This window comes from Saimiri boliviensis, chromosome 1 (assembly GCF_048565385.1).
Source record: "Saimiri boliviensis isolate mSaiBol1 chromosome 1, mSaiBol1.pri, whole genome shotgun sequence".
Lineage (NCBI taxonomy): Eukaryota > Metazoa > Chordata > Mammalia > Primates > Cebidae > Saimiri > Saimiri boliviensis.
Genome location: NC_133449.1, coordinates 281,772,891 through 281,791,445, shown reverse-complemented (window position 1 = coordinate 281,791,445; position 18,555 = coordinate 281,772,891). Strand labels below are relative to the sequence as shown.

General features: G+C 35.0%; 1 protein-coding gene across 11 annotated transcripts in view; it reads right to left on the bottom strand.

Annotated features, from left to right (window-relative positions):
* The window catches only part of CDH18 (cadherin 18), a 1,096,529-nt gene that overhangs the window by 379,448 nt on the left and 698,526 nt on the right, over window positions 1-18,555 (bottom strand). The gene's annotated exons all lie outside the window — the stretch shown is intronic.

Below are 18,555 nucleotides of genomic sequence, written 5' to 3'. Positions count from 1 at the left end.
TTTTAAAATAATAAAACTTTGAATACATGAGTGTAGGTTATACTATAAGTGGGCAACAAAGTAAAACATGAAAAACATTTCTGAAAAATTAATGACAGGATTTGGGAGAGAAAGGAATGACTGAAATTTGGGCTGGGTACCGTAGCTCATGCCTGTAATGCAAGCACTTTGGAAAGTCGAGGCAGGTGGATCACTTGAGGTCAGAAGTTTGAGACCAGCTTAGCCAACATGGTTTAACCCCATCTCTACTAAATACAAAAATACAAAACTAGATGGGAATGGTGGTACACATCTATAATCCCAGCTACTTGGGAGGTTGAGGCAGGAGATCCTTTGAACCCAGGAGGCAGAGATTCCACTGAGCTGAGATCATGACACTGTACTCCAGCCTGGGCAAAAAGAACAAAACTCTGTCTCAAAAAAATAAAATAAAATAAATGTCTGAAATTATAAGTTTACTTAAAGCAGATAAAATTTTGCATCGAGTTTTGCTTTACTATTATATATGTGTGTGTGTGTGTGTGTGTATGTGTTTAGGAAGATTACATTGATTCAAGAATATGGCTATTTCATTTAGTAAAACATAATCAAATGAATCACTGTCTCATTTCATGAATTCTCTGTAAATCAGCACAAACTGAAATGTAGATCTGAATAAATAACAAGTTGACATGACACTATAATTGATTTATAATACTAAATACAAATAATCAGTTACAGCATGATTCTCTTACACGGTTGAGGAAAGGTGCTATACAGATTTGGTCACAAAGGAAAAAAATCACATGAAACTCAAGAGCAGGGAATTTATCTCTAAGTATTTCTCTCCATAAATGAGGGTTAATAACAGTGCTTACTTCACCATTGTGCAAGAATTGTATTAGATTAGAAGAATTGGAATTTCATTTTTATCATTAGACAAATATAAAACTTAAGTTTTTAAACATTTTTAAAAGCAAAGGTATCCTTCCCTCTGGTTTAAATCAAAACAACTTTGAAACTCTCCTAAAATATAAGAAAGAACAGTACTAGTCTAGCTCCAACATGATGAAAGCACTGGAGAGTCAGAAAACACAGGTTTTCTTTTTTGAAAGTTTACTTACAATATGAATGTATGTAAACCGACTTATTTCTTTCAATCTATCCTCATTTATTAGAATTTTTGACTGGAATAACTGTATTTAATGTTCTTTCCAGCATGTGTAATAAATTATCTAAATACATTTATATTAAACCTTTTATTTCCCAAGAGAGTCTTAATTTTCAAATCATGAATTTCCAAAAAAAGAAAAAAAGGAACTTTATCTACTTTTTCTTCTTAGAAGCCAAGTTGTTGAAGATATAGAAGGTGTTGTTATTTTAATACTTTCACACCATTTGGTGTGATTTTCAAATAAAACTAACATCTTTGCCCTTTATGCTAAGTTGTTTAACAAAGCATAATTTATGAGTAGAAGGTGAAGAAAGTGGCTTTTGTAATGCATGACAGATATGTAAAATGAGTATTTTCTTCACAATGCTGATTGTGTGTCATTTCAAAATACATAAATGCATTTTGATCTACATATGCTTTATATAGTTATGAATCTCTATTACAACAATTATGAAAAGAGTTATATACTGTGCTATGCAATGAAAGAATAAACACAAACATCACTATAGTGCTTATGGAGATAATTTTATTTACTATATAATAAGAGGATGAAACTTAAACTCCAAATATAAAATTTTTCTGCTTTACTGCAAGAAATCTGTCTCTGCATAGGTTAGAAAGAATTGAAATTCAAACAAGAAGAAAATAAACCACTGATTGAGACCAATACGATAGAAATATGTAGAAGACATTTTCCATTTTATGAATGAACAGTACTCAAAGACCCTTCTGCTTTCATGGAACATTCCATTATGTGAATTCTGATCATCAGAGCCCTGACTTTCACCACTACTCACTTAGGCACTGATATGGTCTGGCTCTGTGCCCCCACCTAAATCTCATCTTGAATTATAATCTGATTTGTAATCTCCATTTTGGAAAAAGCACCTCATGGGAGGTGACTGGATCATGAGGGCTGTCCCCCCACTCTCCATGATTGTAAGTTTTCTGAGTCCCCCCGCCATATGGAACTGGGAGTCAATTAAACTTTTTGCTTTATAAATTACCCATTCTTGGTTACTTCTTTTTTTTTTTTTTTTTTTTTTGGGGGGGGGGTACTTCTTAATAGCATTGTGAAAATGAACTGACACAGTAAATGTTTACAAATAGAGTGGGATACTTCTATAAAAATATCTGTAAATGTGGAAATAATATTAGAAACTAGGTAGCAAGAGAAAGAAGGAATAGTTTGGAGTGTTCGGAAGAAGATAGAAAGATGTGGGAAAATTTGGAACTTCCTAAACAATTGTTGAATTATTGTATCCCAAATACTGATAATGGATAATGATGTGGACAATGAAGTCTAGGTTGTGGTGGTTTCAGATAGACATGAGAAAGTCTGGGGAACTGGAGAAAAGGTCAATCTTATTATATTTTAGCAAAGAGACTGGTGCCATTTTGTCCATGTACTAGAGATCTGTGGAACTTTGAACTTGAGAGAATTGGTCTGAAATTGGAACTTAAGTTTAAAAGTAAAGCAGAGTATAATAGTTTGGAAAATTTGCAGTCTGACAATGTGATAGAAAACAAAAACACATTTTCTGTAGAGAAATTCAAGCCTGCTGCAGAAATTTGCACAAGTAACAAGGAGCTGATTAATCAAGACAATGGGGAAAATATTTCCAGGGCATGTCAGAGACTTCCATGGAAGCCTTTTTCATCAAAGGACCAGAGTATTAGGAAGAAAAAATAGTTTCCTGGGCCAGGCCCAGAGTCTTGCTGCTTTGTGCCATCTTGGGACTTGGTGCCCTATGTCTCATCCATGGGTAAAAGAGGTCATAGTGCAGCTCAGGTTGTTGCTTCAGAGGTGGCAAGCACCAAGCATTGTACCAAGTGCCTGGAAGCACCAAGTGGCTTCTAAATGGTCTTGGGCTCATAGCTGCATAGAAGTAAAGAATGGAAGTTTGGGAACTTCCACCTATATTTCAGAGGATGTATAGGAACACCTGAAAGTTTAGGTGTTTTGCATGGCAGAGGTTTGCTGCAGGGGTGAAGCCCTCATGGAGAATCTCTGCTAGGGCAGTGCAGAAGGGAAATGTGGGCTTGGAGCCCCCACATAGAATCCCCACTAGGTAACTGGCTAGTAGAGCTGTGAGAAGAGAGTTGCCAACCTCCAAAACCAAGAATGGTAGGTCTATCAACAGCTTGCACTGTGCATCTGAAAAAGCTGAAGACACTCAACACCAGCTGTGAAACTAGCCAGAGCAGAGGCATGTACCCTAAAAAGCCACAGGAGTGGAACTACTCAAAGCCATGGGAGCCCAACCTTTGCATCAGCATGCCCTGGATATAAAACATTAAGTCAAAGATTATTTTGGAGCTTTAAGATTTAATGACTGTCCCACTCAATTCTGGATTTGCATGGGGCCTGTAGCTCCTTTGTTTTGGCCAATTTCTCCCATTGGAGGAGAATTCTAAGAGTTATTCTTATTCAAAAATGTTCCCATTTCAGGGAGCATTTATCTAACGCCTGTACCCCCATTGTATCTATGAAGTAACTAACTTGCTTTTGATTCTAAGTGGAAGTGATTTGCCTTGTCTCAGATGAGAATTTGAACTTGGATTTTTGAGTTAATTCTGGGAAGAATTAAGATTTTGAGGGACTGTAGGGAAGGCACAAATGGGTTTTGAAACATGAGAAAGACAAGATTTGCGAGGGGTCAGGAGTGGAGTAATATAGTCTGGCCCTGTGTCCCCACCCAAATCTTATCTTGAATTGTTACCTGATTGTAATCCCCATTTTGGGAGAAGAAACTAATGGAAGGTAATTGGATTGCAGGGGCTAGTCCCCAGTGTTCTTTCCATGATAATGAGTTGTTATGAGATCTGATGATTTTATAAGGGGTCCTTTCCCCTTTGCTCTGCAATTCTCTCTCCTGCAGCCATCTAAAAAAGGACATGTTTGTTTCCCCTTACACCATGATTGTAAATTCCCTGAGGCCTCCCTAGCTTTGTGGAACCGTGAGTCAATTAAACTCTCTCCTTTATAAGTTACCCAGTCTTGAGTATTTATTTATAGCAGTGTGAAAATGGACTAATACAGGCACCAAATACTTTTCTTTCTATATCCTTTCACTAGAAATTTCATCAATGACATATGCATGTAAATGATATGTTCAAGTGATGGAAAGATGTAGAAACAGTTGAGAAATATTCCACAGCAGTGGTAATTATTTCAAGACTCAAGAATAGTGGTGGTGAGTTCTGCAGATACAACAGACAGAATCCAGTGTCATAAATTAAAAGGGTTCTAGCTACATTGTTCTAATGGAAAGTATTTGACATTGTTTCTAGCTGTCTAAATTCCATTGTTTCCTACTTTGCCCTAAACCTGATTCCTAAATACCCTCATAAATCCAATGGCTATTCAATACAAATCAAATAAATGTATTTGCTGTTTTTTTCTGGCCAAAGTTGACTTCTGGTGTTCGAAAAAATGAACAGTCTCTAATATAAAACATTACTGTTATAATACTCCAAAATTAAGTTGCTTACAAATAATACATGAAATAAAGTATAATATAGACTTCAGCTTTCTGCTACTTAATAAATATTAGTGATTCAACACTGCTTACTAAGACTCATTACTTTCCCTGCAACTATTCTCCTTCATTAGTAAATTCTAAAAAAAACTGTACTGCAGGATAAGCGATGTGATCTCAACTGTTTGTTTATTAAAACACTGTCACACTTGTATTGGTTTCACATTGCTCATTTATAAATCAGGGGCTTTCAGATGGGTACAGTGGCTCATGCCTGTAATCCAGGCACTTTGGGAAGCTGAGCCAGGCAGATCACTTATGATGAGGAGTTTAAGACAATCTTGGCCAACATGGTGAAACTCTGTCTCTACTAAAGTTACAAAAATTAGCTGGGCATGGTGACACATGCCTGTCATCCCAGCTGTTTGGGAGGCTGAGGCAGGAGAATCCCTTGAACCTGGAAGAAAGGGGTTCTAGTAAGCTGAGACTGCTCCCCTGTACACCAGCCTGGGGGACAGAGCAAAACTCTCTCTCTAAATACATAAATAATAAATTAAGTTTTCATTTAATTATGTTTAAGCAAGTTCGCTTTCCTAAATCTTTGTATTTATTATTTCATAACTGTATCACTTTCAAATGACTTTATTTTACTGAATTACTCAAATCAGTGAAGATTATATCATTAGCTATACATAGCTCTTCAGCACAGTCATTTCTTCAGAGGGTTCTGAAGAAATACTATTCTCAATAAAAATAATTCTCATATGTACCCAAATGTTATTGCTTATCACTAGGGTCCTCAACTGAATTTTCTTACCCTGTGGGTTCCTAATTCATAAACCCTAGACCAGACGTTCCCAAACTTTTTACAGAGGGGGCCAGTTCACTGTCCCTCAGACCATTGGAGGGCCGCCACGTACTGTGTTCCTCTCACTGACCACCAGTGAAAAAGGTGCCCCTTCCTGAAGTGCAGTGGGGGGGCGGATAAACGGCCTTAGAGGGCCACATGCGGTTCACGGGCCGTAGTTTGGGGACACCTGCCCTAGACTCTAAGGAGGTCTTGGGAATATTTTCTGCTAGCTTTTAAAAACAGTTTTCTTTTGTTCCTTTTATTGATTTAAAAATTGTCAGTGATGACACAGCCATCAAAAACGATGAGTTTGCGTTCTTTGTAGGGACATGGATGAACCTGGAAACCATCATTCTCAGCAAACTGACACAAGAGCAGAAAATCAAACACTGCATATTCTCACTCATAGGCGGGTGATGAACAATGAGAACACATGGACACAGGGAGGGGAGTACTACACGCTGGGGTCCGTTGGGGGGAAATAGGGGAGGGACGGGGAGGTGGGGAGGTGGGAAGAAGTAGCATGGGGAGAAATGACAGATACAGGTGAGGGGAAGGAACGCAGCAAACCACACTGCCATGTGTGTACCTATGCAACAATCTTGCATGTTCTTCACATGTACCCCCAAACCTAAAATGCAATAAAAAATAAATAAATAAAAATAAAAATGAAAATAAAATAAATAAAAATTGTCAGTGAAAAAATATTATATCTACATTATTTCATGAATGAATCATTCAATTTTCCATATGGGTGAGATGACATAAGATATAATTTCACATGTTCAACAAATATAGAATTATAATTGCCATTGACTTCTAAAATGTAGTATTAGGTATTATTGGTAGGAATATTATCTGGTTTTGTGTAGAGCAAGCCTAACTTAAATAATGTCAAAAAGATAAACTATGATGGAAAGATCTTACTTTTTGGAATGATTATGTGATATATACAAATGTCTTAGGTGGAGAAGGACATGCCAATGAAATCACAAGGCTCAGAATTAGAAAGAGACTTGGCAACTGTCAAGCTGTAACTCCATCATATGATAAGGCTGGTTTTCTTGAGAAGATGACTAATTTGAATATAATGGAACTTATTTTCTCCAAGATGAATGATTTAAAGCCATCATACTGCCAGACAGATTTAAATATATAGATTCTGTACTAATACTGATTTCTGAGGTACTTACATAAGGTGAAAGTTACAGGTAGTGAATAAAAGTTAATTTTTTTTCCAGGTTTAACTAATAATTAACTATTTGCTACCTAACTCTCTCTCTCTCTCTCTCTCTCTCTCTCTCTCTATATATATATATATATATATATATATATATATATATACATATATATATATATATACACACATATATACACATATATGTGTATATATATATATATATATATACACACACATATATACACATATATGTGTGTATATATATATACACACATATATATCTCCTTAGAATGTTAGCATATAAGCCGGGCGCGGTGGCTCAAGCCTGTAATCCTAGCACTTTGGGAGGCTGAGGCGGGTGGATCACGAGGTCAAGAGATCGAGACCATCCTGGTCAACATGGTGAAACCCCGTCTCTACTAAAAAATACAAAAAATTAGCTGGGCACGGTGGCGCGTGCCTGTAATCCCAGCTACTCAGGAGGCTGAGGCAGGAGAATTGCCTGAACCAGGAGGCGGAGGATGCAGTGAGCCGAGATCGTGCCATTGCACTCCAGCCTGGGTAACAAAAGCGAAACCCCGTCTCACAAAAAAAAAAAAAAAAAAAAAAAAAAAAAAAAAAAAAAAAAAAAGAATGTTAGCATATATACCTATCCTCTAAATGCTTAAAATTATGTTTGAATTGGTGGTTACAGGCATAACTCACATTGATGGAAAGATACATTCTCAGGTGTATGTCTGACTTTGAGGCTATGGTTTCCATTATTTTTGTATCTAATGATCAGCAGTAACAGTATTATTCTATCATTCTAAGATTAATTCTTGTTCAATTTCTAATGATATTGGCTTCTGATTTTTGTTTCACCTTCTGTCTTTTACTCTCAAATTTTACTGTTTTCTCTATAGCTTTGTTTAATTTCAATCAATAATTTATCAGATTAATAATTAGTTTTATTATCCATCTGTGTCCATTGGCTTAAATATCTCCTGCTTACTGTTAAAATGCAGATATCCATAAACCATATGAAATTGTAGAGAACCTCATCTAAATTTGTTGCAAGAATTGTTTCCAGATTGATTTTCAAATCTGTATTTTCAATTTCATTTTGACCACTTCAAGATAGTTTTACAATATTAAGTGTTTTGATTAATTTAGACAAAATAAATTACATTTTCTGAAAGTGGGTACATATATATGTATATGTATGTATATATGCATATCTATATGCATATATAGATATACATATGCACACACACACAGACATATATATATATATATATATCAGCTAAATATATTTAAAATGATCTTAAGACATGGTTTTCTCTGAAATATAATAAAATGTTACTAAATAAATCACAAAAGATGAACTTTTGCATATTGCATTTTCCTCTTGGAAATATTCATTTAAGCTTATGGAGACAGCAATGAAAACAATGCATGGGTACGTCCAGGCATTATTTTTTGGCATGGTTGATTCAACTATGTTTGCCTTGAAAACTACAGTCTCCAAACTCTGTTTAACTTAATTTATCCTCCAAGGTCTATATTAAAGGCTGTTTCTCCACGAGGGATTCTCAGTTTGGGTAGCAAATTTTCTTTCTGTCTTTTGTATTTCTGTACATCTTCTGGACAAGAGGCATTGACAGCTTTATTTCATAACATTTTTTTGGTGGATGTTAGTACAACAAACAGCCTTGGAAGTCAATGATAGAACCTTTTGTGGGGGGACAAAGTGCAGATTTGTTTTCTGGCAGGATTGTAAAGATAATGTCTTCCTTGAAGACAAAGCTGGGAAAGTGTACTAGCAGATCCTGTAAGTATTTGGGATTCTAAAGCTCGGAGTTCCTGTCTAATAATCTCACAAAATCTTTGGAAGAATTAATCAAAATATTTAGTGGAGGTCAAGAGTACCTGGATGGCTCAGTCAAATATATCACAAGTGCTAGAGAAATAAAAATCAAAGTACATCCTTTAAGTGAGTAATATGGTTTGGATCTGTGTCCCCACCCAAATCTCATATTGAATTTTAATCCCCAGTGTTAGAGGTGGGGCCTGGTGGAAGGTGATTGGATCATGGAGTGGTTTCTCATGAATTTAGTATCATGCTCTAGGTACTGCCTTCACCACAATAACTTTGTTTTCCTGAGATCTTGCTGTTTAAAAGTGTGTGGCACCTCCTGCTCTCTCTCTTGCTCCTTTTTTTTTTTTTCCATGTGATGTGCCTGCTCCTTGTTCACCTTCCACCAGGACTGGAAGTTTCCTGAGGTAGTTTCAGAAGCAGATGCTACCATACTTCCTGTATAGCCTGCAGAGCCATGAGCCATTCAAACCAGTTTTCTTATAAGTAATCCAGTCTTGGGTATTTCTTCATAGCAATGCAAGAATGGCCTAATACATTAAGAACAGCCTGCTCTTTGCAAGAGATATAATGTTACATGCATCATTTATTTGTATTTGTTATTTTTCTTTGAATTCTTGGAATTATTCCATGAACTGGATACATGGACACTATCTTAGCTATAATTTGTATTTATATTTTTTGAAAATAAACTAAATATGATTCAGAGACAGTATTCATTAACATCTTAGTAATATTTAACACTTGCCCATTTCTTCTTAGTTAATGCCAATGATTTTTATACATGTCATGTATAGTATATGAATAATTTAAAAATGTTTCTCATGTAAGTTTTGAAAACATTTTTGAAAACACACATTTTACAATGTAACCACATTAATGCATGCCTCAAATTGGCATGTACCCCCAAATAAATTCAATATTAGGAATAATAGTAAACCTACAAAGGAATTGAAATAATTTAGATTTTCTCTCCAGTGTATTATTTAACAATTTATACAGTTTATTAGCTTACTTTTTCTATAAAACTAGGACTGTGAATCCCCTCTTTTGGGATATGTCATTTTTCCTGATTTGTATAGAAACTAGGTGGCTTGCTTAAAATATATTTAACATCATTATTCACATTTGTAAGAAAATTGTGTTAAATTTTGCAGCCTGCCATACATATTCCAAAGTTACACGTGAAATATTGAGACCAACTTTGAAGTTAAAACTATGTTATAATTAGTTTTTCTTAAAAATATAACTCTATAGGAACCACATTAGGTGTAACTGAGGCATTGCACTTCTTAATTTCAATTAATGGGTAATTTTGATAAAATGTTCCAAACAGAAAAAGTTATTAGTGGTGTTTTTATACATATATAAAAGACACTAGCTTTAAATGCTCTGATGATTCATGGTTCTTTGTATTTGTATTCAGGTTCAACTTTAGCTTCCACCATTTCATTCATACATTTGTCAATATTGTCTACTGTGAAACCACACTGTAAGCCTATTTTATCTACTTGGCAACACTTTTAGCCTAGGACTATGCCATTATATGTCACCGACACAATAAAGAAAATCAGACAGCTCTATACTGGTGCCACCACAACTTCACAATCTCTAAACTTGAATGGTTCTCAGTGTTCTTTTATCCTATTGTATCATATAAACTCCATCATCCATGCCATATTTTCAATTAGAAACTATTCATCAATTTTAACAAACCACACTTAAATGTCTTAACATGAAAAACAAAACATTTTCTATTGTTATACTTTCATAAAATCTTATAATCCATATGCTGAATAATTATAGTACTTTGAATGCATAATGTTTTAATACATGCCATTCCATATTATGTTTGCTTCTTCAGAAATGCCTCTCATAAGTTTGATGCCTGAAAATTTTATTTATTCTTTAAGCATAAGCACCTTTTTATTTAAGCATAAGTACCTTTAAATTCAAATCCTCACCATGCTACATGTTAAGTACTCCCTTTTCTGTGCACCAATAACACATTGTAAACATAATTTGATTTTGTCTTATAAAATTATCACACTTCTTCTCAAACTATACAATTTTTTCACAAACTGCAGATTCACTAATAATCAGTCCCCAAGGGGGATTTCCACTGTGCATAGGATAGCAAAGATTATCTCTATGCCAACCACCAGGAACAGGAGTCTGAACAACCCCACACCCATTATCCTGGGCTGCAGTTTCAGCAACTGCCTGAGTCCCATGTGGTAGAAGATACTCACACATAGTAAGTTATATGAAATGGATTTACTACTTGGAGATACTTAGCAGGAAGCAAAAGAACTCTAGGATTCATTGTGAGATGGTCTGCAAAGACTCAGGAAAGCTGTCTGGGGTGGATAGAGTCTGGACTGCCTTTGCTCCATCGCAACTGAGGGACTTTGAAGGAAGCCAGTCCATCCTGGGTTGTATGCCTCAGGAAACATGTGACACACTGGACAAAACTTTGTAGGACATTCTGCTTCCAAGAGAAAGAAGGGCAAAGCCTTGGCTGCCCATGGCAGTTCCTTTTTTAATTCAAGATGTTACATTCTCTAGGAGGGACAGAAGCAGAGCCCATGATGTTTCAGACAGCTCCTCCCTCTCAAGGTACTACTTTCTGAGCATATTCTACAGTTATTCTGAAAACTACATGCAAGAGAGGCGGTAGTGACTGAGTCAGCCATGGCTACCCAGGGACCATCTAGCAGACTGTGAACTTCCTAAAAAACAGGACATATATACATGTTGTTTCTCACATACTTGGGGTAGAGTAGGCATAAAAGCTGTCATTTGAATGCATTTCTGAATTGCCTACTAACATACATCAACTCAATCTAATAAATAAACAGTTAAACATAATAGCCTAAGTAAACTAAATTGCAATTGAGGCTTTCAATAAAAATTAAATTGTGATATGGCTTGATGATTTATAACAACATCCAATAATGCTGATATAAAGCAAACTATTGCAAATCCAATATGGCAGGAAAATTTGCTTTCTCTGTGTTATGTTTTGTATAAAAGTTTTAATCATATTCTATTACATGCAAATTACTGCACTATGGTCTTTCAAGATTTCAAGAGAACAGTCTGAAATGAAGGTAACTCATAAAGTAACTCTAATCTGATAAGAGAAATATTATAACATTATATATATATAAAAAAAATTCCACATTGCTGTTAGATTTGTATACCTTATCATAATGTGAAAGTTCATTTTATATTATACATCATTTTATTTTCACTGTATGATAAATGAAAGATGATAAAATAAGAGATATATTAGTCACATACAAAAAGATTCAAGATGAGAAGCAGTATCCCTGCACACTTGAAAGTGTTCAATTTTTAGAAGAGGACACCATTTTATGTGAGTTTCAAAGGTTTTACTTAAGAATTTTGATTTTCTATTACATTATTATTATTATTATTATTTTGAGGTAGGATCTCACTCATCCTGGCTGGAGTGCCATGTCACTATTATAGCTTACTTCAGCCTTAATTTCTCAAGCTAAAACAATCCTTCCACCTCAGCCTCCTGAGCAGCTGGGATTTCAGGCATGCGCCACCATGCTCAGCTAACTTTTAACTTTTTTTGTAGAAATGGCATCTAGTTATGTTGTCCAGGCTATAAACTCCTGGGCTCAAGCAATTCTTATCTCTTGGCATTCCAAAGTGCTGGGTCAAATATTATTAAACCCACTTAATAAATACTTAATTCATCTTTCAGCAAATATTTATTGAGCATCCACTATAGACCAGTCACTAATGTTAGAGCTTACTGATTAATTATACAATGGATTTTCTTGCTATTATTATGTAAGAGTTCATAAAAAAAGTAAACAAACACACAAATATTTTTAAGTAACAGTATGTGTGATGGGAGAAAACAAGACAAAACAAAATAAACAAAAGCTTTGTGTTTTAAAGCCAAGTGAATTTAGAACATTTCAAGATGAGCGGTCAGAGAGAAGTTATCTCTTAAAGGCCTAAAGTTTGAAGAGGCATGACTCATAGAGAAGGCAAACATGCAGATGTGAAGTGAAATATTTTCAGACAGAAAACAAGAAATGAAAAGACCCTATTTCAAGATGAGCTTATCATGAGTAAGAAAATAAAACCCAGCTGTGCTCAAAAACGGTGGTGCTGGCAGTGTAAATGGTAAGAGATAACATCAAAGACAGGCAGGATTCAGAACACCAAGAGCCTTTGAGGATATTGGGCTGTATTTTAAATTTTTCTTGTAAAAGATGCACACCATGAAATCCATCTGTTTAACAAAATTTTAAGTAGACACTGTAGTATTGTTCAGTATAACAGGAAACCTCTAGAAGCCTTTCATTCTGCTTGATGGAAACTTTTCCCCCACTAAGTAGCAACTCCCCATTTCTCTCTCCCACAACCACTGGCAATCACAATTTTACTTTCAGCTTCAGTGGGTTTGATTACATCTGATACTTCACAGAGGTTGAAACGTAGTATTTTGTCTTCTGTGACTAGCATTTCACTTTCCCCAAGGACTTGAAATTTAACACATAATATTACAGAGGGCAGAATTTTCTTCTTTTTTTTAAGACTGAATACTATTCCATTGTATGTACATACCAAAAGTTCTTTATTATTAATCTGTCAATGGACATTTAAGATGTTTCCACCTCTCTCGGTTACTGTGAACAGTGCTGCAATGAACATGAGAGTACACATACCTCTTTAAAATCTTTATTTTATTTCTTTTGAATAAATTTCATTGGATCACATAGAAAGTTCTATTTTTAATTTTTAAAGGGAACTTCATAATGTTGACATTGGAGCTGCACCATTTAACATTTCCATCAAGAATGCACAAGGGTTTCAATTTTTCCATATCTTTGCCAACAATTGATATTTTCTAGGGATTTGTTTGTTGGTTTTATTTTATTTTTTAATACATAATGACTATCTCAACAGGTATGAAATGATGTATCATTGTATTTTTACTTGCATTGCCTTGACGATTAGTGATATTGAAGATGTCATATACCTTTTGGTCACTTTTAGATGCTCACTGGAGAAATGTCTACTCAAGTCTTTACCCTTTCTTTCTCAACCGAATTGTGTCCAGAAATCTAAAGTGAGTCTATTGTAGAAAGCATATAATGTGAGCTTGTTTTTATTCATTAAGCAACTATTTTCTTGATTGGGAAATTTAATCCATTTATATTTAAAGTAAGAATCAAGAGGGAAGAAATTACTATTGCCATTTTGTTATTGTTTCTAGCTATTTTTATCCTTTTTTTTCCTCTCTTGCTATCTGCTTTGTAGTTTTTTTCTTTTTTAATTTATTTTAATGGCGTGCTTTGATTTCCTCCTCTTTTCATTAATGTATCTTCCACAGTACCATTTTTTTTTGTGCATACAATGGAACTTACGGAAATCTTCTTATAATTATAACAATCTATTTTAAGCTGATAACAATTTATATTCAACTGAATACAAAAACTCTACTTTTACTTTTACTTCTTCCACACACACATGCTTTATGTTATGGATGTCACAAATATATTTTTATGTTGTGTACCCATTAATATATTTCATAGTTTTTTTTTGTACTTTTGTCTTTTACCTTCATACAAGAATTTAAAGTGATTTACACACTACTGTTAGATTTTTCCAGCATTCTGTTTTTGCCTATATATCCCCTTTATTATCAAGCTTTATACAGTTGACCACTGAAGAACATAGGTTTTTAAAATTTATTTATTTATTTATTTTATTTTTTCTTACTACTAATCTTCTTGATATCTCCATAGTCTTGGCTTTTCCAGGAACAGCAAAGATTTTTAACTATGAAATTCTATTTATTTGTGGACATTTTTCAGCCCAATGTGGATCTAAAATATGGTATTCATGGGATGTGAAACCCCTATAGAGAGAGGGCCAACTTTTCATATATATGGGTTTCACATTGACCAACTGCTGGAATTGATTATATGCAGATTTTGGTATAAACACGGGTCCTGAAACTGAACTTCCATATATACTGAGGGGTAATTGTACTTTCATATATTTTCAAATTGCTGTTTAGCATGTTTTCACTTGAACTCAAGGATTCCATTTGGCATCTTTTGTAAGGCAGGTCTTGTAATGAACTCCCTGAGTATTTAATCTAGTCTTCATCTCTCTACTTTTGAAGGTCAGATTTACTGTATATAATATTTTTGTCAGCAATTTTTTTTTTAATTTTACACCTAGCACTTTGAATATATTATTCCATACCTTCTGGCCTTCATGATTTCTGCTGAGACATCTGTTCATAGTCTTGTGGACTTTCTCTTTAATGTGATGAGTAACTTTTCTTTTGTTTCTTTAAATATTCTCTTGTCTTCCACTTTTAGCAGTTTTATTTTAACATATATTGTGTTTAAGCTATTTAGAATTAATTGGGCTACTTGCATCTATTATATCCATTTCTTTTCCAAAATTTTGGAAGTTTTCTGCCATTATTTCTTTAAGTAAACTCATTTATCTATTCTCAATTTCTTATTTTTGGAATCTCACAATATGCATACTGATCTACTTGATGTTCCATATTTTTTTCCTTCAGTGTTTTTTATTCTCTTTTCTTTTCCTCTATAGATTGAATAGTTTCAAATGGCCTGTCTTTAAGTTAACTGATTCTTCATTCAAAAAAAAAAAAAAAAAAAAAAAAAAAACAACTTTAAGTTCTGGGGTATATGCAGATCTTGCAGGATTGTTACACAGGTACAGACATGCCATGGTGGTTTGCTGCCTCCATCCGCCTGTCACATACATTAGGTATTTCTCCTAATGTTATCCCATCCCAATCTGCTCTAGTATTATTCGAATCTGCTATAAAACCTTTGTACTAAAATTTTCAGTTTAGTTATATTATTCAGATTCCAAACTCTTGCTTCTTTTTATATATTTAATCTTTTTTTTTTATATATTCTCATTTTGTTTATGCATTGCTTTCCTGAGTTTGTTGACATTTTCAAAATGGCTATTCTTAATTCTGTGTCATATATTTCACATATTTCCATTTTAAGGGTCAATATCTAGAGATTTATGTCTCTTTTTTTGAGCCATGTTTTCCTGTTTGTTCATTTTCCTTGTAAATTTGTGTTGGTATCTGTGTACTTGAAAATCACCTCTCTCAGTCTTTACAATACGGTTTCCCAAAGATAAAGACTTTCTGCAACTAAACAGATTCTGCAAACCACTCAAACTTTCTCTGTGGACATATCTTCTTTTGACTCGTGTGTATATCACTAATTAGAGGAATCTTCTGATTTCCTTTTTTGGCATATCATAATTTCTTGCTCTTTCTGGCATCTATATGCTGTACCACATATCTGAAGAAGCAGCACAATGCTTGGTTCTCTTTTGTTCTCAGTAGCTCCCATGCATCTAGATTATGGTGGGCCATTAGTTCCCTAATTGGGATATACAAAGGGCAGGCCCTCAGGCAGCCCCATGACTGGAATATTTGACATATTATTTACTCTTCTTTTTATCCCTTGAGGGAGAAGCCACTGAGCTGTATTGGCCTCTGCCTTCTGTGGCACAAGTCTTCTGGAGCAGGCAGGAAACTGCCTGGCTATTTTTTTTTTTTTTTCCCCCCTCAGGAGCCACTAGGCATGAAGAATATGTCCAGTTCCATCAGTGCTCTGAGACAAGTGAGACAAAAATAAGTCTCTCACGTAGCTTCCATAAAAAGTTAGAATTTTGGACACATGGTCCAATATCTCTCTGAGAAACCAGGAGGTTAATGTTTTCTTTTGATCGCATGATGTTTTACCAGGGTGAGGTATTAAAGTGAGAGAGTACCACACTTTCCCATCAGCTTAGATTCAGCTAGTTTCACACCTACCTGATATGGAAGAGGCACTTAACCAGTGTCTAAATGCATCTGAAAGAGAATCGCTCCATGTATTTTGTTGAAATAATGACTCCATGGAAAGAAAGAGGAGTCTGGGACTTTCTAGTCTACCAGCTTGTTAATGTAACTCAGGATACTGGATGTTATGCTAATTGAAACAGGAAGATACTGCAATAGTTTGAGGAGAGTATAACATGATTTTAAAAGTCAGTACAGTTTCCATGGAGAGAATGGAATATAGGGCACCAAGAAGATTAAAAGAGGCAGTGTAGGACTAGGTTGAGGACTACTGCAGAAATACAGGTGAGAAACGCGGGTAGCTAAGACAAATATGCTATTTTATGATAGCATATAAAATTATATATATATATATATATAATATATATTTATTTATGGATCTATATATAGATATAATATAGCCTACATAAAAGCTAAGGCTATGTGTTAAACTTTATGATAGATGTATTAAAAGAAAAATACAATTTACAAAGAATCAGAAGAGGTAGGGAGCAACAGGGCAATAATAAATAGTTGCTTTCAAATTCAGTAAATGTCTGCTTTCATAAGGCATTTGAAAGGATATGTGGAGTTTGCAGCCAATTAAACTAGCCTCAGCTCAGTGGAGAGGTCAGGACTATAGGTATTCGCATGAAAATCAGCAGGATACCTTGGAAAGTTAAATTCATGGAGTGACAAGGTCATGCTGGGAGAGATTAAGGTAGAGAAGAGTATAGGGCATAGGGCTCAGTTCTGGGCATTAAACATCTAGAGCTAATAGTAGAGGATCAGGGCCTTATAAATAAAAAGAAATGTGCAGTGAATGAGGTTGGGAAAGACGGGGTGCCATAGATGCCAAGAGAACAATGCATTTTAAGGTGGAAAAAATTGAACCACCAATTAAATTAATATATTTATTTACATAATACCCAGATACATTAAATGCACCCTTTGTATTGAATTTATGCTAATATATATGTATAGAATGAGGTACAAAAATTAGCACTTCAGATACACACACACACACACACTCATATCTGTACACACACACACAGGCACTCTATATTTCATTACACTCTGCTAGATACTTAAAATCATTATATTATTAAAATAAGCAGTTTTATGACAACTTTCTAGTTAAAAATATTAAGAGAATCACAGCCATTTGTCTGATATGAAATTTGAGTATAGTTCTGTTTTAATACAGCATCTTTTTCTATCACAGGATTTAAATTGACATAGATTTGAATCATGAAGCTTTTGTAACCTTGCATCATGGTCCTTGAGACACAAGTTAATATCCCAGAATTTTAGTTCCCTGAGTGCTGTATAAATATGGTAACAATATTTAAGTCATAGATAAAATTATATAAACTAAAAGAAGATAAAAGACTGATAAATTGCTTATCAGCCTTTGGGCTAAGACCAAGTGTAAATACTGATAGCTCTTCCTGATTAATAAGCCCTTAAAATGTATATAATATTATTTTTGTTATATAGATATACCATTTCAGCATTTGGCTGACATTTATTTTTATTACATGTTACTTTTTGGCTCATCCACAAAATTTAAGGATAAAAATTAGGCATGGAATTTTCTATCTTTTATTATAACCAGTATACAGATTGGGGAGTCAAGATAACTGAATAGACACAACTCTGGTGCACAACACCCAGTGACAGAGATGCAGAAATTGAGAGATCTTCTAGCTCCAACTGAGGTACGAGGTCCATTTCAACAGTCTGGTCAGACAGTGAGCAAAGTCCAGACAGGGCAGACCTAGGTGGAGAGGGGTGCAGCTTCACCCAGAAAGTGCATCTGATTGTTGAGTTGGAGTCTCTCCCTCTGGCACTTTGGTCCAGATACAGTGCTTCCCCCAAAGTATCAGCAATACACAGAACAAGGGATCTTCGGGGGCTCTTTGCCAGTCAAGTGCCAGGAATTACAAGCACACAGTTGAATAATAATCCAGGATGGTGTCCCGGATTGGCACACAGATCTAAGCAAATGCATAAGCCAATAAGCCAGCCGGGAGAGCCTGTGGACCCAGCTATTGCCACCTCCCCCTGCCCAGAGAGAGAGAGGGAGCTGAAAGCAGGGAGACAGATGGTTAGGCTGGGTGGGTCCCTACCCTCTCCCACAA